The sequence below is a fragment of the Pygocentrus nattereri genome, chromosome 20 (assembly GCF_015220715.1).
Source record: "Pygocentrus nattereri isolate fPygNat1 chromosome 20, fPygNat1.pri, whole genome shotgun sequence".
NCBI lineage: Eukaryota > Metazoa > Chordata > Actinopteri > Characiformes > Serrasalmidae > Pygocentrus > Pygocentrus nattereri.
Genome location: NC_051230.1, coordinates 12,465,175 through 12,489,717, shown reverse-complemented (window position 1 = coordinate 12,489,717; position 24,543 = coordinate 12,465,175). Strand labels below are relative to the sequence as shown.

Here is a 24,543-nt window from a genome sequence, read left to right as displayed (position 1 = left end):
ATCTCTTTTTTACACTGCGCAAACATGTAAATGGGCTCCGATGGCACCCTCTTGCCCCACAGACTCCCTTTACGAAGCTTTAAAGCCTTCCCCGTGCCATCGGCCCCCCCACCCGGCTTATAAACTTAACCCAGTAGAATGAGCAGGCACTTGCCAAGCTCAGTGGTGGAGAAGGCACAAGCTCTCCAGAAAGGTCCGGATGGCATGCTGGGTATGCAAATGAAATTCTCCTTCCCTTATTTTCACCTCACACCACCCTGCTGGCAAAGCAATCCCTCACTTCTAATCCTTTCCCTGCTCTCCCCTACTCTCTCTAGCTCGATCATGCTCTCTCCAAATTACACTACATGAAGAGTGCCTGACAAAAGCATGCCAAATCAGGCAATGAGGTTAAAAACCCAGCTGATTCAGACTGAACACAATGCACAAAGCAAATGCATTCTAGTAGAAATGAAAAGAAACAAACTACATAAAAACTAACTCAACCATGTTATCAACTTTCATTGTAGAATGAGTAACTAATGCAACACAACAACTTAAAATTAAACTAGTATTTTCATTTGATTGCTAATATAGCTATATTTTAGCTATAACTATGGAGCTTGTGGCCCAAACTGACAATGAACGATGCTGACAATATCAAACTTAATCAAAAATCCCTTTTAAGTGTGGAGTCCTCTATTTTCATTCATGTTATGGCAGAAGAATGCCCAGATGAAATCATCGTACGAAGCAGTCATGTAGATTTTTCTGCAAAAATATCAGGGAGGACAGGGTAGGAATAAGCAAACAACTGTTTGTGTGGGAAAACAACATGAGTAGGTGGAGCATATACAATGGTAGGCTACTGTGTAAGCTTGTTAAGGAAAAATATGGCACAATAACAAGCGCTGTTCATCCAGGACCGCTAGAATGGATCATTTCAGTCGTGAATGACCTGTGGCCTTGGCCAACATTGCTTTTAACAGCCGAGCAAGTTGACAAAATCGCGCTCGGAGAGCAATGCACTGAATTAGAGCAGTAAGGAAAGCAGTGAAAGGAGATAACACGGACCCAAAGTGTGTGCAGAATGTGATCTGACAGTTTGGGCTGAAATCCCATTGCCAGAGTTCTATCTGGTCAACAGCTTTAACGGCAGCTCTGGCACTGGAGACATTAGCATGGTGGAAACGTGTTGACACGCCATAGATCCTGCTCAGGAGCTGGAATGAATGCAAGAACGGTGTGACACCAGAGCGTGAGTGGACGTGATGGAAAAACATGTCACATGCTGCACAGTGCATGACACCATGAGCGGATGGTGGCAGGCTTCGCTTTAAAGGCTGCACTTCAGAGCTTGAAAATACACAGACATGCTTGCTTTACATGACAAATAGAGGTCACGCTAAACAAAAGAGGAAAGAAAATACACTGCATGATGCCTGTCCCTGTTAGATGACTGTTCTGAGAAGGCTTTGGCCTAAAACAGACTTTTAAACTGCATGCAGGTTTGTAGGGTGGCAAGGAAAAGTAGCACCCAAAGAAAACTTCTTTCAGATTTACTCTAATTTTACCCTCATCAACATTACATACAGAAACAGAGAAGATGTATGTTCATTAGTTATTTTGCATAGTAAATAGGAAAATAGTCAAATGTATGTACGTTTTTCCATATTTCTGCCAAATCTCAGGCTGTCAGGCTGCTCAGACAGACCCCAGGGCAGCTTGAGGCCAGCGTGTTTATTCTTAAAGGAAGCATAATATTTCATAATGTGGTACTTTTGAACAGCATCCAACCAGGCGGTAACAAGGACACGAATAATTCGCACAAAATAATCAGGTAGCACAGTGAATAACATTATAACCTGTTCTTCTGGAGACTGGAGTTCAAATCTCTGCTTGGGCAGTAAACCTAATATTTTTGTCTACCTTAGGAAAAATCTTAACATGTTTGGCTTCCTCTGAAACATGATCGCACTGTCTCGTCTCATGATACAGGTGGCTGTAATACACTCTAAACTAAATGAAATTTGATTCACACATATGTTGCCCTTCATTCCCTTGAGCCCTTGCCCCTCAGAATGTCTGCACTGGCCTGCAGACATGTATGAAACCACATGATAAGCTTATGTGGTTTCATAAACTATGGAAATCATATAAGCACATCTATTTAAGATTGCTCAGCGATTCAAAGCTACTTGAAGCCAGCGTGTGAGGATATAGGCATGCAGTTTGTATGATGTTAAACATCTCCAAAAGGTTATGAGTTTCTACTGCTTGTAGCTCCAGTGCAAAACTTCATGTCTTGGCTAATGGACTATATTTTAGGGTAAGAGGAGAACCATGTAACACTTTACTCAGGGGGAGTGTTTATAAAGCTACATAATGCCTACAAAAACCCTTCAAGACAACTTACATACACCTTCATAAACATGTATAAACACTCATTCCAACAGGCATAATTTGTCGTAAAAATTGCATTTGTTAGTTTTGAAGTCAATGACACCTATGTCTGACATAACACCTATGTCAGATTTCTGGGATGAAATAACAGAGCACTTTGTAATATCTGACTTTATAACTCAGTGTATGTCACAATGACATAATGCTGTTGACGTGACATTATGTAGGATTATTACAGCATTATGTCACTAACATGCACTGAGCTACAAAGTCAGTCAGAATGTGCTGTCAGTTCAACCAAGAAAAAATATGATGTTGCCTGACATAAGTGTTATGTCACCTTGACATAATGTTAACAAAAGCAGGCTTTATGACAGATGATGTCTATTCAAATATGTTTTTATAAATATTAATGAAGGTTTATGTCAGTTTTCATGAAGAGCTAGGAAGTAGGTGTCATGTAATTGAGTCAATGATATAAGGTTTTCAAGATGACAATTTTTTTAAATTGCATTAAAAGCGTTACTTAAATCTTGATCAAACTGCAATGAATTCTACATGATGTAAAACATTTCTTCAGAAAAATACGGCCTTACTAAGAAAGACCTACATAAACAAGAATACTCACATATTTAGCTTAAATGTAAGCAACTGGATGGAAGTAAGGAAGCAGGATCAGAGAATCTGTTGCATCACTGAGACTAGTAACCAAGAACACAACATTACAAATAACGAGGAATACAACAAAAGGCCTCTGTTCACTCTGTCACTGTCATAAGAGAATGCAAGAGATGCATTTTCCGGAGCTCTGCAGAAAAAAAGTGAGAGAGATGAAAAGGGAGAGGTGGCAGTGTTCGTGCTTTTTTGGCCAGTGCAGAGGGCTACAAGGAGGTTTTCTCTGCCCTCTTAAGATAATGGAGAGGAAAAAACCTGACCCTTGTGGCAGTGTCCCTGCAGGTGGGAAGATTAATGCCAGAGCACAGTCAGCGCTCAGACTTCTGCGTATCAATGGCTTTTCAATTCATTTATGCTTCATAACAGGCAAGGTCAAAAAGCAATTTGTGCAACATGCGAAATAAATAAAACAGGCTGGCAGTAAATTAAATAAAAAAGAGCAAAGCTGGGCCTGCAGCTAAAAGGTACAGCAGAAAGGATGGGAGGGAGGGAGAAAATCTAACATGAAAGCTAACGCTTGATAACATCAAGCTTTTTACGCATTTGACTAATTGGGATATAGTGGCTCTATAAATAGTGATGCCATTAGCGTGGACTTTGTTTTTGTCAGATATTATTTGTATGTTTTCTCTCTCTTGCAGCCACAATCCTACTGTTGATAATCAGATTTTTTTCCTGCCTCTCATATTACTGTATAAATCCTATTTTTACACTTTAATTTTTCTAGGCCCTCAGAATGTATTACTTTGTTACATTTAAAAATGGCACAATACCACTTTTTCCTACCCAGTACTAATACTGATACTTTAGAGCAGAGGTTGCTGACAGGTACACCGCGGTCCGAGTCCGGACCCAGATGCTATCCTATGTGGACCTGGACCTATAGCTGATAAACTATGGAGAAATATTTAATTTAGACTATTTGAATCTGCATACCTTTTCTAGCCTTACCAGTAACCCTTTAGCACCCGGGAAACTCACAGACCAATTGCATGCACTGTAAATATCACAGGTGACGCAACTCAGCCAATCAGACCTGTTCATTATGATGAGCACTGAGTGAGCGACGCACATACAGGGGAGAGATGAGGCGAGACAGAGCAGCCAGAGAAGAACGTGAGTCAGAGGGAAGTTATTTAACATGCATGCTCTGAAAAGAGAAAACTGACAATGAACGTTGCTGAAGTATTACTGAACTGTACTTCATTTGATTTGACATTCAGTGGTTGACTACAGAAGATGTTGATATAACTACTAGGCTACTTCAGTAAACAGTATATGGCACTGAATCATCAATCTGTATCTAGTTAGACTTTATGATGTTCCAGACCTTTGCCTGAGGAGATTTTCTCTAACTGGACCTTATTGAATTTTAATTCAAGACCCATGTTTTAGAGTAACAGATGATATTTTATTATTTAAAAATGACTAAGCTTTAAAATAAGCTTCATTTAAGATGGCCATGCTCATAGTTATGTGAAAAAAAAGTTCCTTGAAAATGCTTGAAAAGGCCAATGTCTGCTAGCACTTCACTGCTCTTATGTTAAAGGGGAGGTCCACTGATTTGCTTCTGGATAATTTTATTGTTGAGATGCAAAAAAAGTCATTCAGAGTGGTTTAATGTGAAATTAATGTGAAACTTACGGACTCCAATGTCTTTACAGTGGTGGTGAAAGGGGCCAGACGTCACAATGTCTACAACACAAATACAAGCATGTTATTTACTATCCAAAACCACCGGTGAACCTGCATGTGTAACACTGATAATGGTAGAATAGTGCTAAATAGTGTTTTTTCTCATGTGTAAAGCACTTTGAATGACTTTGAGTGTTTGAAAGGTGCTATATAAATATATTTGCCTTGCGTAAATCTGAAAATACATTTTCTCTGGGGTCTATTTGAGGTCACAGTGGCCTGTCCTGCCATGAATGTACTTTATACACATTTTAGGCCAGAACCTTCTCACAACTGTGAATTTCCCCGCTGTGGGACTAATAAAGGATTATCTTATCCTAATTATTGTAAAACAATGTCTCAGGCATCAGGCAGCATTTTCTTAACTAATTAATAAAATAACATTCCGTGAGGCATTAAACTCTTCAGATGTCATAAGTTTCTCTGGAATAGTTTCATTATTATTTCACAGGAGAGATTCATCTTTTTCAGCTAGAGGTTGTTGATTCATTGGTACAAATTATGTGATGTTAACACTGTCCTGCACCCCTGTTCACATAGAGTCATTGACCAAAGAAAAACAAATATCTCTAAAATGGTAACTTTACAGGAGAGGGCAGAAATGTTCTTTATGTTCAATGTAAGTTAATGTGAGAGGTTTTATTCCAAGCCAATTCAGAGCATTTCTGCTGGTCCAATCATCATGAAATTTTCACACAATGTAAAGCAGCTGCCGTGCTCAAATAATCTAGAAAGGCAAAGATTTTTAAAAATTGAGATGCATCTTTTCATTTGGATAGTAATGATATGTTCATATTATAGAAGTGACATGAAAAAATCCACTTTTTTCACATTGTTCTAAGTATAATAAATAAAAAAAAACCTTAGATGTGGTTTTTAATCATTTATGCACAAAAATGTTTGACAACTTTAAGATATTTTAACTGTCTGCTAATCTGTTTTCAACACATGCACTTTCACTCACAGAAGATTCAGACTGTTGTGTGCTTTTCACAATTAGCCATTTGATCTAGGGCTCAACTGATACATTGTATCATACTGATACAGTTATATCAGGTTACACAATTTATCATTAGTAAATGGATATTTAAAAACATTTCATATTAAACAGACATACATGACGCAAAGACAACTGTTCCCTTCTTAGCACTGAACTGTTACCAGCTCGTACATCAGTTTATATATATATATATATATATATATATATATATATATATATATATATATATATATATATATCACTGATAAATTTGAAGATAAAATACCACACAATGCTTAAAATCAAACATGTAAAATGGATGAGGATAACTGTTTGTAGCAAATTCATACAAAAACCTGATGAAAAATAAGAAAAATAAATTAAGAAAAAAATTATGTTCATTAAAGCTTTAAAAAATTTGACAACTGACAATCATATCAGCTGATATTATTGCTCTTCAACATCTTTTTCTTCTTAAAATTTGTGTCAGTATGAGGCACAGAAGGATCACATCGTCAGGCCCTGTTGAGTTCATACTTAAAGTGCTAACTTTGCTCAAGTTTCTTAACTTCCCAACACGTGTCAGTGCGTTAGCAGGTCATTGGCAGAAGATGAGACACTCCTAAGTGAATCCTCATTCAGTGACCCAGCTTTGAAACGTCTGGCTTTCACCGTGTCTTCTTACGCCCTGTTACCAGGTTGAAAAGCGTTACGTGCGCACACTGCCTCCATCTTTCCTCCTTTATGTGCGTACAAAACCGCTATAAGCAGCGTGGCGTGTGGATTCATGGCACACGCAGCAGCCTGCAGCACAAGTCAGTGTGGAGTGTCATAAAGCTGGAAGTGGAAGGGTGTCGGGGATGATCCGTTTTCCTCCCTGCATGAGGCCTGTGTGACTCAGACGCTCTGCAGGGGGGGGCAGCGAGCAGGAGCTGAATCATGTAATCTACTCCAAATTGTTGCGAACCGTTTGCTTTTTAAGCTCGCTTTCTCCTGTCTTGCACCTTCTCCAAAAGAAAAGAGAAGCATTTTGCATTTTCAAGAGTGCATTTATAACACACTGCACTGAAATCATCACCTAAGTCACTTCTCACAACAAAAATATTCAGGATTCTTACTATTCAGTTAGTAATCTTAATCTTGGTGACTACTCTGAAACTAATATGAGGCAGAGTACTGTGCAAAAGTGAGAGACCATCCTTCATTTATTTACTGTCCAGTCCAAACAGCTATTAAGTACAAGATGTAAATGTTTCATGAGATCGGTCCCAACTTTATATTAAGTGTCTGTAATAACTCTGTAGTTACGTGTGAACAACATATACAACAACAATGTAACTACTAATGATTTAGTCACTGTTACAGATGGATTAAAGAAGTAGATTTTATGTAATTATACAAGAGGAACAACTTCAGTTTTGCCTCACAGCAGATGAACCCTTATCTTAAAATGTAACTTTAGTGACATTAATTAAATGGGTTGCATTTTCCCAAAGGAATGTCTCTATTACCACTCCATTATTACATTGTACCTATACAACAACTACACAGGAACTGTCCACAGTGTAACTAACACACTTACAGGAAAGTCCCTGTGTTGAAGATACACTTATGTAATTACACGAGGCAAAACTGAAGTTGATAAAGATGTGTAATTGCATAGGCTGCACTTCTGTAATCCAGCTGTGTCTAAATCATCAGTAGTTACAGTGATGTTATATATGTTATTCATGTGTAATTACATAGTCATAAGAAACAATTAATATAAAGTGGGACCGGTATTTCTGAGGAAATTAGATATAAAGGAATGATTAAAAGATAGAGAAAAAGAATTCCTAACAACCGTACAAGACTTGGTAGATCACCAAAATTGTCACCATCAGATAAACAGTACTTAAAGCTTTTATCTCTGGCAGAAAATCAAACTCTTGCTTCAGGTCTGAAAAAATCCATAGAGGTTTCTGTCCATCCTTCTGGAGAAGACAGCTCAATACTACAGGTCTAAAAGGATGTGTAGCCGTCAAGAAGCCTTTTCTTAAAAAAAAAAAGGAAATAGACAAAAATGGTAAAACGAAGCTACTTAACAATGGACTGACCACCCCAGAGTCCAGACCTCAACATCATTTAATGTGCTTCAGATTGTTTGCACCATGAGAAGCAAAAAAACAAGGCTTCTAAGACTGAACTTTGGAGGTGTGGAAAAACATTTGTGTGTGTGTGTGTGTGTGTATATATATATATATATATAGTATGCATTAGTGTGTGTGTGTATATATATATATATATATATATATATATATATATATATACACATATATATATAGTATACATTAGTGTATATATATATAGTATACATTAGTATATATATATATATATATATATATATATATATATATATAGTATACATTAGTGTATATATATATATATATATATATATATATATAGTATACATTAGTATATATATATATATATATATATATATATATATATATATATATATATATATATAGTATACATTAGTGTGTGTGTGTATATATATAGTATACATTAGTTTTTTTATTATTATTATTTCTTGATTTCCTGTTAATGGAAATGCACTCTGCAGAGAACTCAAGTCCATCCCACTAGATGACCAAAGTTTCAAAGTTTGTGTCAAAGTTTGAGCCTGAAAGAGAAGTATACCTGGTACAAAGAATGCAAAAAGAATCCAAACCATGTTGCGCTGGTTACACAGTTGCATGCAAAACACCCTGGAGAAACTACATACTTTGTTTGTTTTCTCTCTAGATGGAAAAAATGCATTAAAATGTTTAACAAACTGGAAAAGAACTCCACAAAACAGAAAAATGACCATAACCTTTGCACAGGCCACATTTGACCCCCCCCCCCCCCCCCCCCCAACCCCCCCAATATTAAATTCAACAACTACAACATGCCGATGTGTGTTCTCTGTGGAAGACGCATATTTATTATCAACAAAAAATTGCTTGTTCTTAAGTTTAAAGTTAGTTAGCTAAGCAAGAAACCCTGTTTTGCTGGACAGGACCCAGGTAGGGTTGCAGGACACAAACTAGTAGCTCAGTCTCCACTGGTTGGGAGGTTCTCCTCAGGTTATAGTGCAAGGCAATAAGCTGAGCTTTACTTCGTCTCAGCTGTCAGAAAGTGAGACTCCTCATCTCTGTCTGGGACACTAGCACTTTCATTAAGTGCCATAACCTCCATGACACTCGAGCTTCTGAAACAGACAGTTGTTTTTAAGGGTGAGTTGACGCACCATATTTTCCCGTGGAAGAAAAAACGGGGGTAGCAGTTTATTACTGTTTAGGAGCATCGGTCTGTAGGGGGGGGAGAGTAATGAAACGCTGTGGGGTCAATATTTTACACGAGGATGCATTTTTTGGAACACACCTCTACAGGGCATCTACGAAACAATGGGTGTCATAACCAAAAGGCGCATGTTATTAATCTCTCCCCACTCCCTAATCAATCTGCTTCCTGCACCGCAAACACTGTAATGCATTACGGCATTAAATGAAAGACCATTTTTCATCGGCCCACAAAAGCGTGGCTCAGAAGGTGATGTCTTCTTCACACAAAGCAGCCATGCATTACAACTAAACAGCTTCCCAATGTTGTTATATACATTACTGAGCAATTCCAGTCTAAGGGATAAGTACAAACATTGTAATTTATGTCAATTTATTTTCCTCGCCTGACACAACGAATAAAAAAGGCAATACTGGAGTAGATGCAGCAGATATCACTGTTTAATAACAGCGTTTGTGTTTATTGTAGGTGTTTCTATTCAAATAAAAGGAAATTCAAAGCCATTATCGGGGCATATAAAGTATGAAAGCAAGAAGCATGGACTTGGCACGAGTCGCTGCATTTCTTCTGTACTGAGGATGAAAGAATGTTCACTTAATGACTAGCAAATCAGAAACAAAACGCGCCATCACATTAGCAACTGGAAACCATTTGAAAGGCATGCTCTGAGGTCATATGGGGAAAAAATCCTGAAAAAATAAAGATTAAAAAAAAGATGCTCACTACAACAATCATTGTATGATGTGCGATCATAGTGCAGGAGTTATTCAAGCTCTTTGATTGGCCTCAATGTACGCAATCACTGCTGAAAATCGATTTCAGGGACTTCCGAAAATCAAAAGCAAACAGCATGCCAACAAGCTGAGGGCATGTTTTGGATGGATTTTTTTTTTTCAGACATTTTCAAAAAAAAAAAAAAAAATTAGGCAGTTTTTTCCCCCCTCATTTTAAGATAATCAAGTGAAACAGCAGTGAGCTCGCTGTTGAAGATGCTGCCAAACACAGAGCAGGCAGTGAAGTGGAGCCAGGTACTCTCCAATTAACGTTTTGCGTAACTTAATGCAAACTGCTGGCAACTGGCACGCTGCGTCCGAGCACTTGTCACCACAGTTACACACATCCACCTTCAAATCGACTAACGCGTCCTGATTTGTTTTCCCTTCCTGAGCTAGCGTGAAAGTTGAAATGAGACGTTTCCGCGCGTACGCAGGCCCTGTTGGCACTATCGGCTAAACAGATTGGCTTCAGCACTGATGAAAAATACAAAAAAACGAGGGAGAGAAAAAAAGCAACTGCCATGGTGGCTGGCTGACACTCGATGGCTGTGATGCCTAAAACAACATCAGAAATAATCTATTTGTGAGATGCGTCAATTTGTGTGCGCGGTCTGTGTGGCGCAGCTCATCATTTGCATTTTACTGAGAGAAACAGCAAGTTACGGCAAGCACGTACAGTATTTACACTTCACTGCCACGCTGTGCCGAATGTCAATTTACACAGTGCATCGCGGTCTTGAGGCACTGTCTCTTTAATCTGAATCAAGCACTTTAGGCAGTCAGACCGAATTGGATACAGATACTTTATAACACAGAAAAACATGCATTTGTATTCCTTTGTTTGTCTGTTGTAGGTTATTTTTACATATTGGTCAAGGTACTTTACCAGCATAATTAAAACATTTCTGTTTTATGTTTTTCAATCTATGTAAGCTTCACCTTTCACAATGTCTTACTATTAAAAAGTGTCAGAATGCAATTATGCATCTGGGTCCCTATGAGAACAATCAGTGAAGATACAAAACACATATTTGAACCACTTCTGTCTCCCAAACATGTGTGGGAGACCAAATTTGTATCATTACCTTCAGTTAGCAAGATTTCAGTTTTATCGAATGTCATGCAAGTATGCAGCCATCCATGCAATCTTTCCACGAGAAATAGAAGCAAATGAGTCATACAAAGAACAAGGCAAACATCACATCTGACCCACTTTTGTCTGCAAATGATACTTTTCCTTCAATGTATTTAAGCTTCACTTTTAATCAACAACATTTCGCTATTAACAAGTGTTATACCGGAATAATACATCTGCATGAGAACTCCTATAGGAAGTATCAGCCAAAGTACAAAACAAACAACAAAGCAAACACAGTCTCCAAACCGTGCTTTTTCTCGTTTCCAGCTTGTGTATGCTTTGCCTTTTTTTAATAATATTTCAGTATTAAAAAGTTCTAATGCAATTATGCATCTGTCCATGCATCACCCTTTCCTAGAAAACAGTCTCTCTAAAGAAATAGCAGGAAAGCTAAAAAGTATAAAATAAAGCAAAGATTCTAGAATTATTGAACAATCAGTCATGTCCCCAAGCTTTTTGCTCTTCTGCATGTTTTGCCTTTAATTAACAAGGTTTCATCTCTGCAAAGCCCAATAATTAGCCCATTTGTCTATACACAATGTATAGGGTAACTTTTTTTATGTAAATAACAACATGTTACATCAACATACCTATCACCACAAATAAGTAAAAGACCAAAAGCTGTACTGATGTAATATATGTGGAAATGATGCCTGTGTGAAGGAAGTAAATTAAATGTGGTGTTCTCCTCAGTGTGCAAAATACTGAACGAGGCAAATGTCAAATTTGAACCACTACCGTGTCTCCAAATCTTGCCTTTTCTTTGCTTTTTCCCTCTTTTTTCTAATTGAGTGCAGACATTTGTGAAAATCTCCACAGGATGCGGTGTCTGGCACAGGCCACACAATCGAGTTTTGGAGATGGCACAAAAAGAAGACAAAAGTGACCATGAGGCCTCCTTCCCTCTCCTCAGTGAGAGATCCTTGGGAACACTGCCCAAATTTTCTCCCAAATTTTCTACAATCAGCCCACAGTGGAAAATCCAACCCACAGTGCTTCCTCCTCCTCCTCATCATCATCATCTTTCTCTCTCTCTCTCTCTATCTCTCTCTCTCTCTCTCTCTCTCTCTCGTGAGCTGTCTTTTTCTCTCTGACCTTCACCCTTTCATTTTTTGGAGATACTGTGCATGACAAAGAACATAAAACTGTGACATGTGTACCGAATTAGCCAGAGATACTTTCCATGCATGATGATGGTCAAATTGTTTCCACACGTGGCATTTCATGATGTGGAAATGGGAGAATATGAAGCTGTAGGCGCGCATGTTTGATTATACAGTAATAACATGATGATAAACATACACCAAGCCACCAGTAGAGGACCATGTGCAAAGAATACAACTCTGAAAAGTTTTATAATAATATCCATAATACGCAATGCATGAATTGCAAGGTTAGTAACAAGCAGGGCTGCACAATATAGGCAAAGTACCATATTGCAATTATATGCGACTATATTGCTTACAATATATCAAAATCCTATTGGAGAACTATTAATGTGACTTAAAATACTGGCCTGCATTATTAATATATTTTTTGCATAATTACCTTGATTGATAAAACACTCACAGAAACTATTCTGTTCTGCCCACAAATGTATCCTTTTGTAGCTGTTGCTGCAAAGCTGCACATGCTGTACAGAACACAAACAATTCACTCTAATGAGAAATTGTACTATACTACTCAGTGAAATATGAAAGTTTCAGTACCTCATTCAGGAGCTGAAACTTCAGGAAAGCTTTTGTATATACAGGCGTATGCAAGAGATGGAAAGTCCCTGTCAAATTACAAGTTTTGTTGATTTTCTAAGTGAAAATAAGTTAACACATCCTCCAGAGGGACTAAACTTCAACATGGCATTTTTCTGCAAATGTTATTGCATAATTTCTACTTATTTGCTTAATTCAACATATTGAAGAAAAAAACTACCAAATAAAACAAAATATGCAATGTGCCATAACCTTTTCACAAAAAAAAAATTTAATTAAAAAAAAAATTCAATATGTTAAATTTAGCCAATAAACATTGACTGTACATTAAAATGCAGCAGTGTGTTCTCTATGGAAGATTTGTTAACTCATTTTCACTCCAAAAACCAACAAAATTTCACTCATATCTTTGCACATGACTGACACTTAAACCTTGGCAAGCCAGTTTGATCAGCTTTTGGAGATGCTAGTACATCTGTGAGAAAGCAGAGGACAAACTAATCCTTTTAACATAAGTTTAAAGCTGTAGTTGCCAGAACACAACTGATCAGTGATCTTGGTTGTCACCATGCCAACGGCAGAGATGAAAATGATGAAAGAGGAATTCATGTCACTGCTTTGCAGAAATAAATCACAATCAATGTAAAGGCCTTTAGCATTTTTCATAACTTTACAACTTTACAGTACTTTACAGTAGTTGCTATGAAAAAATGCATTTAGAGGCAGAGCATGGAGAGGTCTATAGTTCAACACAGAACCAGACCCTTGGTGACTTGTTTGAGGACATTTTAACATATTGTTCCATTGCAAATCATTAATAAACAATATATCCTGCAGTAACTGGCACTTAGTGACTCCACCCACCACGTCTTAACATCAAACAAAAATCAGTACAAGCAAACTCATTCACCAATTCATTCCCATCTCAAATCCACAGTGCCATCTCAGGTCTTCTCCTTCATGAATGTTTTAATGTGAGGGCCTGTTTGTGGACTATCCACCCCCCTTTCAATGTCGGCCCACCCTGGGCCCAGACATCCCATTAAATGCCAATTAGGGTTGGGTTGCAGTAACAGTGGCTGTGGCTGAGCCAGGGCTTGGAGCAGGCCTGTGGGAAGGTGCTTATTGGTCCCAAGGCTCCAGGGTGGGGATGTGTGAGGTCGGGGAGCACACATTGAGTACACCCCCCCCCACCCCACCCCCCCCAACTCTATCACTATTGCACCTTCTGGAGATTCTCTTCAGCTTTCCAGCTTTCACTGTGGCTAACATGATTTGTTTTCCTAGATTAAGGTGACTGTGAAGAAAAAAAAGACAAGAAAAGTAACTTCTAAAGCATTTTTCTCCAGTTCCACACTTAAAAAAAAAGACTCAAATGTTCCCTAAGCTTTAAAAAGGCCTCCCATAAATAGTTCTTTGTCCATCAAATGGTTCTGTATCCACTGAAAGGGTTTTTATGGAACCAAACATGATTCTTCTTAGACACTGCTCCAAAGAACTCTTTTTGGCACTTTATTTTAAGAGTGTATTTATGCTAATGTTAATAATTTAAGAAGAGAAAAATACAAATGATAGTACAAAAATGATATAAACTAACATAACCACACATACACCCACAGAACAATTAAAGAACATCATTTAACAAAAAAAAAACAAAAAAAGATAAACCAAAAAAAAAAGAACTGAGAGCTATATGGCTATGCCTCTAACCATTCAATCCACAGACATCTAGATGTGGAAAATGTCAGACATGAAATGGCTGTTTCTGAAAATCCTTCTGTAAATTCTTTCTGTTTGCATTAAAGGGTAGTAAATACAGCCCAACCTATGAAATCCATTTTAGCTCTAGGCATAATAAAACTCCTTAATGTCTGACTTGCACTGTATTTATGTCTGCCATGTGCACAAATTGGTTATATAAATGTATGGGAGTTTTAACACACAAATATGTCTTGTCAGAACAGCCGGGGAAGTATTTCTTTCACTCTTAAGCAGGAGAGTGTTTTTATGCGTCATCTCAGTTTTCTCTGTGATTAGAGTGAAAGCCAAGCTGTGCTACTTTATTCTGATGTAGCTGAAATTTAGCCAGATATGTCTTAGCTGTGCTTGACTATATCTCCAGACAGTAATACAGACCTTAAAAGAGTACAGACTGAATAACATGCATGAACAAGCAGCTTCTAGACATTTTCACTACAGTATTTTCAATGTGCTTTCTCCATGACAATCTGCTCCTCTACCACGGGGATCAGTCAGTACAAGCTTAGCATTTGTGACCCATGCTGATATTAACAGCTATTAAGATTAATTGGAATTCATACATTTTCATGCTCTACCATGATAAATTTCATAGTGAAACCTCAGAGAGAGTCTCTGGGGGTGGTGGGAGGGTGAGGTAAGAGGGTGAGACATTATTGGACATATAAAAGTTTTTTTTGTTTGTTTTGTTTTGTTTTTTCCCTCGCCTGGAAAATCTGGATGTGTTACGGGCAAGCAAAATCAACTAAACTTTGATTTAAAAAAATTACAGAACTTTCATAGTTTAAGTAATATTTTTATATGTAAATTAATTGTAAAAATGGGCAACGGTAATGGGTCCAGGGTGGTTCCTTGAGGGACACCACAATATTTCTTTCTACTATTATAGAAGTTACAATTAAACAATGCAGAGCTCTATTACAGAAATATCTCTGCAACTATCTGGTGACTTTTTGGTCATTTTAGTCTATAAACAAAACTAAGCTTTTTCATAATATGCAATCATGGACTCATATGGATTTTGTAAAAGCATGCAGAAAATCTCTTGCCAGACTTTTGCTACATAAATAGATTGCTCTTGAGATGATACAACTTTTTCCATCAGCTTTTTCAAAATTGGCAACATACAGAAAGTTTCACTGTTAGAACTAATAAATAACTAATATCTAATAACATTATGTCAATATCTAATCAGTGTTAATATATGATACAAATGTAATAATTAATAATGTCTTCATCATGTACACCTTCTAATAGTAATTGATCTAATAATGTGACAGCTGAGTTGGAAAGAAAGGACTACATGTACGATTGTGTCTGTAACCAAGACAGAGAGCAATAAATATGATCAACTGTTGGAATTACCTTTACTTGGACTGTCCTGACCTTAACCTGACCTGTTCTTTACTCACAACTCAAACGACATGATACATTGTCACATCTGTCCTTTTGTTTCTTTTGTTGTCTGTTAACTGTGGCTTTCCTCCAACAGAGACAGAGGTGTTTGGATTTTTAATTTATATCAACCATATTGTTCTTTACACTGTGTACAAATGTCATGATGAATGGTCCAACACAAAAGTCCAAAACTACTTGTACAAATCTTTTTACATTAACCGCCATCAAAAGTTAAGTATGTTTTCCCTTCTCCTGTAAATGTACCATGTAGAGATATAGACACGGTATTCAATCTTCAGAAAATGTTGTCAAAAAACACAAAGTTAGAAACTACCAAATTATGAAAAAATAGGTTCTTACTGTTATGTGTAATGTGTTCTTTCAAAAGTTACTATGACTACTATAGATGGAACAGATACCTAAGCAAAGTATGCAAATTCCAGTTCATATTAACCTCAGTAAATCAACCCCTGCCCCAGAAACTCAGACAGCAAGTCTTATGTTCAGCTTAATTCATGAAATGGCAAGTTACACCTGCATTTACACAACTCATTATCATGCAAGCAAATATTTCACTTTCTTGTGGTCAGGAGAACAAGCTCTAAAAAATCTTTGGCATGTAAAAATTCTTGGGAAATGTTCCTAAGTTTCATGAACCTAATAAGTACTGACCAGTGGAGAGTGAGTGAAATATCCTGGGGCCCACGTCTAAGTCAACATCACTGTAGCTCGCCTTGCCCTCTTTGTCAAATCAATATCTGCAAATAATAAATGAGCTCCCAGAGGGGCGCTCCAAACCCCACAACACACCCCAGCCAAGTGCACAATTGGTCTGCGACTCTATATCACAGGTGAGCTAGAACAGCATGGAACATCCTTAGCACTTCATAATAGAAAATTAATGGTGCTCAAATCAAGGCTAAGGGGACCCTGAGGGTTACCTAATAGGCCTAGTTATAACTGTCATCTAGCTCAAATAAACCTAACGTATGACATGCAAAGGAGGCCAAAGATTATTACTCATGCAGGTGAGTGAGAAAGAGTAGTGCATAGGGCTTGAGTGAAAATGAAAGGATTTATTACAGGTAAGATACGACTACAAGGAAAAGAGACCTTACTAAAAGTCTAATGCAATACATAAGACAAGTTAGGGGAGGGCAATATGATTATTTTTATCATTATCATAATAACTCAAATCACAATATGCTTTTCTTTTCTGCTTTTCTGTCCGTGGCCAACATGGTGCATGAATAATATGTACAACAGTCAACAAAAATCACTTGTAATTGCAGCACATTGTCTGTTCCAACTTATTAAACCTCAACTCTAACCTCAAAAACTAAAATGTCTTGAAATATTGTGATTGTGATATTTTGACTGTATCGTCCACGTCTAGGAGATGTAGTGCTGAAATGTTGCACCTGTTTAAAAACAAAGGTTCCTAAATAGTTCTTGAATGGCACATAAGGTTCTAGGAAAATCTTTAATTGGCATAAAGCTTTTACATTATGTGGAGGTTCTTCACACGCACTTAATTTACAAAACTGGTTCTTTCAACAACCATCTACTGTTCTTTAGAGAACCAAAAAGGAATCTTCTCTAGCCCCAAAGAATCATTTGACACCTCTATTTTTCCTTTTAAAGTGTAGGTTGTGGAGCTTAATTCATGGAACTGAGTGACAAAATTCAAACAGATCATCAAAACATTTATGCATTAAATAGTAAAGAGTTTAGCACTAAACAGTAAAGAGCCACATCGTTGATTTCCTACAAATTTCACTGATCTGTCAGCAAAAACTGCATAAAATGAATGTTTTCCTAGCAAGAAAATGTATGTCAGTCTCTATATGCACATATTTCTCCCACCAATGTGATGCTGGCTAATCGAGAGTGGACTAAATCTGAGAGACTTTTGGTTTGAACACAGCATTACACTCACCCAAAAGGAGTAGCCCTCTTGTCCTCCAATGCAAACACTGAGCGTCAATCTCCGCAGGCCACCTGACACACTCTCTCTGAGAGCCAGGATAAGATGTAACTCCAACTAGAAAGGAACAAAGTTTTGGATTTAGACCACCGGCATCCATCAATCCATCGATTTCTAAGTATTCCACTGGTTCCGTGTCACAAAAATTCCACAAAATGCATCCTTGCAGGGGAGGATGAAAGACCTAGACAAGCCGGAGAAGAAATGGGGGGGGAGAAAAAGCCTCAAAGTGAAATGTAGACATGGGAGCTGTGCACATCCATGGTTCAGAGTCCATCTACGCTGAACGTGTGTGTGTCTCAGAGACTTCTATAAAATGAAAGCAAGCGAGAAGAACCAGCCGGTTCCTCATCATGCGCTTGTTAGCTTGTCCAATCTATGGCAATCAGCACCATCCCTGGGGTTGAAAGACATGAGACGGCGGGGGAAACAGGGGAAGCAAAAGCTGAGGAAAGATCAATACTGCACTGTGAAACAAGAAGTGTAGGCTATTTACTTTTCATTGATCCGATGATGCAGGAGAAACACCTCAGACTGCTGTTAAATTGAGGGAATAAGTCTTCTGGGCTGGCAGGGCTCCCCACTCCACCATGACCACCAAGGTCAGGAGAAAAAGCTAAACACGAGCAAGAAAGAGAATGAAATTAGACTGCAGTAGGTGGAAGAGAGCAGTTCATTTGAAATAAAATTCAAAACAGGGATTCTTGATGGGTGATGAGACTACAGTCTTGAAATGTTTCCTTGTAGATCTAAGAAAATACTCCTAACTATACAGAGCCCATTGAGGTATATCAAACTCCAAAAAACCTTCTCCATACTCACACATTCCATCTAGAAAAATGGTTCTTTGAAGAACCATCCATTAAGAGGTTCTCTTCTGTGGCAACACTCTAAAGAATTCCTTTTGGTACCTCTGTTTTTTCAAAGTTTAGAGTCAGGAACAGTATTTTGGTAGAAACTGTCCCACAGTTACGCTTTCATTTATTTCATTTCCTGTCAAAAAGGCCATTAAATATGCTATTCGTTTTTCATCATCAGTAAAACAGCAGAAAATATAGCTAACAGAAGATTACACAGAAGCCTAACAAATGAAATATATTTTTAAGTATTTAGTGTCCACCCTTTGCTTTTATAAGAGCTTCCATTTTCAGGAGTCTTGCTTCGAGCTTTTCAGAGAGGGATATTTTTTCCTGTCTATTTCCTTTTCTCAGGCTTCTTGACAGCTATATATGCTTTGAGACCCATAGTGTTAAGCTGATTTCTCGTAGTGGAAAAAGGGACAGAAACACCTGTGGATCTTTTCAGATCTGAAGCAAGAGTATAGCCTGATTTTCTCACTCAAAGATGAAAGCTTTAGGTACTGTTTATCTGATGGTGACGCTTTTGGTGAGCTAACAGGTCTTGTACCTATGTTAGGAACCCCCTTTGACCTTCCTCTTCCTTATGCAAGTGGATTGTTGTCTATTTCATCTACTTAAAAAGATCTCTTTTAGTCATTTTCGCTACACAAGAGAGAGAAATTCGTAAAGCAGCTAATGTGAATTTGGGTATTTGCTTGTGTGAGTGTTAGTGTCTCTTTGAACCGGAACATAATGTAAAGTAAAAAGGGGACAAATAAAATTCTGATAGACTTGATTTTATACGTAGTGTTGGAGGCTTTTGTGTTAAATATGTTTCCTGATTTTTCTAACGCTGAAAACTAAGTAACTTGTACTTAACGGCTGTTTAGAGTGGAAATCAAGTAAGGAAAATAGTGATTTGATTTGCTTGGTACTGTAGTTGTTTAATACAACAAATGCAGAGTACATTTACAGCTGTAAATTATGTGGGCTAGACGGTGCTAAAATGAACATGCACAGTTGGCAGCTTTACTGTTCCGTATCAGCAGAGTGGACCACTTACTAAATCACTTACTAATACCGGCCCCAAAGGGTTTACATACAGAAGGTACGTAAAGCAACTCAGTTTGATTTTTAAATAAATAAATAAACAAACAGAACAGGTAGAATGTGTAGAACACGTCATCGCAGTATCTACACTGACATACTACGCCTATCATTCCAAAAAACCCAAACACAGCAACATCTGCAGTTGCCTCATTAGCTAATCAAAACACCACAACATTCTCCTGATTGCTCACTGTTTTCCACATGATGTCTCTGATTACCAATAACCTCATCATGACCAGCTGAGGCCAGCAGGTGTAACGGATCAATTAAAATGTCTGAAACTCAGCTTGGTAAATCAAGATATGCTTAGACATAGGGGCCGTAATCATGACAAGTAAGTCATTTCCTGAATAGGCCATCAAGATTAAAGATGATAAAAGATTAAAGATTTGAAAATTACTACTTGGATTAAATAGAAAAGCTTCATGATATCATTTACCACAATCTAAATGGGAGGCTTACCAGCAATATCAGAGATATTACTGTAAGGGCCTGGAGTTCACTGACAGAAGTAGTGGCTCACTTTTTAGGCCCTAAACACCCTAAACACACTGGACAGATGTAAATAATGTGACGATTTTGTCCAATTCCCACATATAAAACATATATTTTTGCAAATATTAAAAATATATATCAACTATTATTAAAACATTGGCTAAAACTAGTTTGATGGTCACCCTGACCCTATCTGACTTAAACATGCAGTTGAGCTTCTCAGCACAGACTACAAGGAAGACAGAACTCCAGTTTTACCTGCTAAGTGAACATTTTACAATATAAGGTTATATTTTCATTAATATGTTTAACTGTTTTTCCATTTAGCCTAGGTTTTGGAGAATATGTGTCTGTAAAGGCACTCTTGAAGATTTACTGTTTTTGTGCAGTTAGTGTGCTGCAAGATCTCTCTATAATCTGAAAGTTTGGTGTCATGGCTGCTCCAAAGTAGCCAAATGATGGAGACCAAATCTCTAATGAGATTCACTTATGCTGGTCAAGTTTTATGGCAGAATAATTATTTATTTTACACAAACCACTAATTCAGTTGTGCATGTCATAGAAGAACAACCTTTATTTCTCTAAAAAAACACTTTCAGTGGATGGAGAACCATTTGTTGAAAAAACTTTCAAAAAAGGAAGGAACCTCCATACAATGTTAAGAATCTAGGAAGAATCCCTTATGATGGTAAATAATCTTTATGTGTGTAAATCTTTAAGTTTCTATAGGCTGTTAAAAGGTTCGTCACACTCACAAATCTCTTCTAAAACATGGTCTTACTAAAAAACTAAAAAAAACTACAGATCTGATAAAAAAGGATTAGTTGACCCTTATTAATCCCACAATGGGGAAAGTTCACTTCCGCATTTAACCCATTCGAGCAGTGAAACTCCATACACACACTGATGAAGAGACACACTAGGGGGCAGTGAGCACACTTGCCTGGAGCGGTGGGCAGCCCTTTCCACAGCGCCCGGGGATCAGTTGGGGGTTGGGCGTCTTGCTCAAGGGCACCTCAGTCACATTCTGTTGGCTCAGGGGATCCAACCGGTGACCTTCCGGTCACGAGGCGTGGGCTGCTCCTCCAGCCCACGACTGCCCCCAAATAATACACCGGTACACATAAACTATCGAAGTTACAGCTACTGCCGTAAAAGTATCATGCAAAAGGGCATGACCAGTGCAGAATAAGCAGTAAACATTTTAACCAAACAAACTAACAAACAAAACAATTTCTAAAATGTAAGGTTACTGCGCTCCCCTGCAGACGTAAAGCCATTGACCTATAAGACAGTGATATCCTGGAGGTGAAGAATGTCCAAACAACAGTGGGTCATTTACAGCCATTAGAGCCACACTGTCAGTGTACATAAACTCAGAATCCAACTTTCTCTTATCAGTGCTGCACTGAAAAACATCACTTGAAACCTTTTTTAAATAGTTTAAAAACAGAGTTTAAATAGTTACAAAACAGAATGCCTCGTAATTTTCAGACAGCAGGGAGTAATATTCCACTCTGAAACACATCATGTTCACAGGTCCACAACTGACTATAGCTGTTGTAGAGCAACCTTCAAGGAATTCCACGAATCTTCCACAGTGAGTCTTGTCTTCGATGTATTTTTCTCCAGTTTTTTTGCTTTTTTTTCCCCCAGTAAGAGAACCACAACGACAGCAGCAATACCAGCACTGAAAGCCTTCTAATGACTCCCAAAAGGCTTTTCTCTCCCTCTCTCTCCCACTCTCTCTCTCCCTCTCTCATCCCTCCTAATTAACCCTCTCTAATAGCTTAGATTACATTAGCTTTGAGCTGCCTCACACCCTCCACTGGACTCGCACAAGCCAAACAATGAACCTTGCCTTGCTTTACAAATCTCCCCCTTCAGCCAGGCACAATTATGAATTCAAACAAGCCTTATTCAAACTCTCTCATCCAGTACAGCGCCTCTCCCCTGACAAACCCCCCGTAATGAGGACCCTAAGCGGGACCACACAACAAGAGGGCTGGCCGCACAGCCCATGGGCAATTCACAATGGCAAAGGGTCAATTTAGGTGTTGAATTCGCCAGGCTTGTAGGGTCTGATAACCTCGCATCTTAACATTCCAATTAGCTTTCCCAATGGAATTTTAATTACTTCAGCCTAGGGAAGGGACAGAAGGAATGGTTTACTTTTCATGAGGTTAAAAAAAGAAAAAGGTTCTGGACTAGACTACTTAGTCAGAGTGCTATATTAATTTGTTTTGTTATCTTATTATTAAACATGTTATTAATGGATGTATTTATCCCTTTGATTTGATACATGCTATTAAAATAAAAGGATTGAAAATGGTTCTCTAGTAAAATACCATAGAAGAACCACATGTAGTTTCCTATATAACCTTGTACCAAGTGTGAAGAACTTTTCAAAAAGGCCCCATATTGTGGAAAACTGGGTTTATATATGTAGTCACTCACTACTAGTCCATACATGGAAACACAGGCTTGAATTGAATGCGTTTGTGATACCATACATTTACTTATTCAGCTTAGAGTAGCTTAGCTCTGACACACTGATGTTTAAAGCAATGTTTCAGCCCAGGCTGCTTTCTGAATGAGACTCAATACAGTTGCTAATTTGCTCTGTTGTATCTGCACATATCAGTCTTAAAGGCACAGTAACTAAAAGAGCCTGTTTAATTATAAGAGATAAAGAGAGGTTGTAAAATGATCATGTAAAAATGAGTTCTGACTACTTCTGGTAAGTAATTCTGTATGGACATCATATGTGGACCTCAAAGAACACAATAAAATGCAAGAAGCTGGGCATGTTTTAAATTGTGTCACTGTTTCATCATAAATGAACTAAAAGAAATAGTTCAAAATAATCTGCAAAAAAATCTGGTTAAATTGACACATATTAAGACGTTTTTCTCCTATAAAGTTCCATTTCGATGCAAGCTTTTCTTATGACAGCACCGATATGTTATACACAGCAGTGCAATGGAGGTAGAGCTCTCATGAGAGTATTTTTGCCAAGTAGCCATGAAACTATTATATCTAAGAGGATTATACAGAGGAAAAAGGACAAAATCGATCAAAAAAAAGGTACTTTTTTTGTGAATTGGAGGATATTTTTTTCGAGCGGCGAGTAAGGTAATCTGTAGATCATAATGAGAGCAGATAGAGGGAAAAAAGGGAAAAAAGGTTGTAATCTCTTCAACGTGAATCTAAATTGGTACATTTGTAGTGAAAAGGACATTCTCATGTTTCTTTGTCCGAACAAGTAATTTCGCCCCTCTCCCTCTCTCCAGTGCAGCTTGCCGTGGCAGCAATTTCTGCAACACGGAGCACTCTCCTTTCTATTTCAATAGGACAGCTCATTTGCTAGACTGTGAGCTGAACTGCTGACGGAGTCTTTTAGGCTCTTAGTGAGAGAGAGTGAGGGAGGGAGAGAGAGAGAGAGAGAGAAGGGGAGAGAGAGAGAGAGAGAGAGAGAGAGAGAGACAGAGAGAGAGAGAGACACTCAGGGACTGGGAGAAGGACAGAGGAGAGCAGACAGGGAGACGGAGAGAGTGTGTGAAAGAGTATGGTATCATTACGGCACTGAGAGATCATTAGACAGAGGAGCTGCTCTGTAATGCAAGGTCGTAGCCATCACCCTCCACACCAGCCCTTCTACAGCCAATCTGCACAACAGCTGTACACTAAACTCATCAGCTCCGCTCGCTACATCCTCCACTGTTTACAGCCTGAGACTCACTCAGTTACATTACCCACACCTACTGTTCTGCAGACAGTGAGAGAAAGAGAAATATAGAAAAACAGAATGTGCATGACAGAAAGAAAGCGAAAAGAGAAAGTAAGTGCATATGACAGCGAGAGAGGGAAAGAGAAACAGAGAAAAAGAGAAAATGTGTGCATGTGATGGAGAGAGAGAGAGAGAGAGAGGGAGAGAGAAAATAGACAAAAGATAACATCTGTACATCTGAGAGAGAGAAAGGGAGTGAAGAGAAAGAGAAAGAAAGCAAGACAAATGAAAGTGAAGGGGAACAGAAAGAGTGGGGAGGAAAAGAAAAGAGAAAGTATGTGTGTGTAAGAAAGAAAAAGGAGAGAAATGAAAGAGAAACAGGGAGAGAGAAGAGAAACAGAAGAGAGAGAAGAAGAGAGAATGAGACATAATGGAGAAAGAGAAATAGAGAGAAGGAGAAAGTGTGCATGTGACAGAGATCAAGAGAGAGAAAGTGTTCATTGGAGAGATAGATAGATGGAGGGAGAGAGGGAGAGGGAGAGAGA

General features: G+C 38.1%; 1 long non-coding RNA gene across 1 annotated transcript in view; it reads right to left on the bottom strand.

Moving 5' to 3' along the window:
- Positions 1–4,724: 4,724 nt before the first annotated feature.
- LOC108423584 overlaps positions 4,725–24,543 on the bottom strand; it is a 61,761-nt gene continuing 41,942 nt past the window's right edge. The window contains exons 3-5 of the long non-coding RNA XR_001857569.2: positions 18,321–18,440; positions 17,777–17,881; positions 4,725–4,752 (exon numbers count right to left, since the gene is read on the bottom strand). This is a non-coding gene — a long non-coding RNA (uncharacterized LOC108423584). The remainder of the gene's footprint in view (positions 4,753–17,776; positions 17,882–18,320; positions 18,441–24,543) is intronic.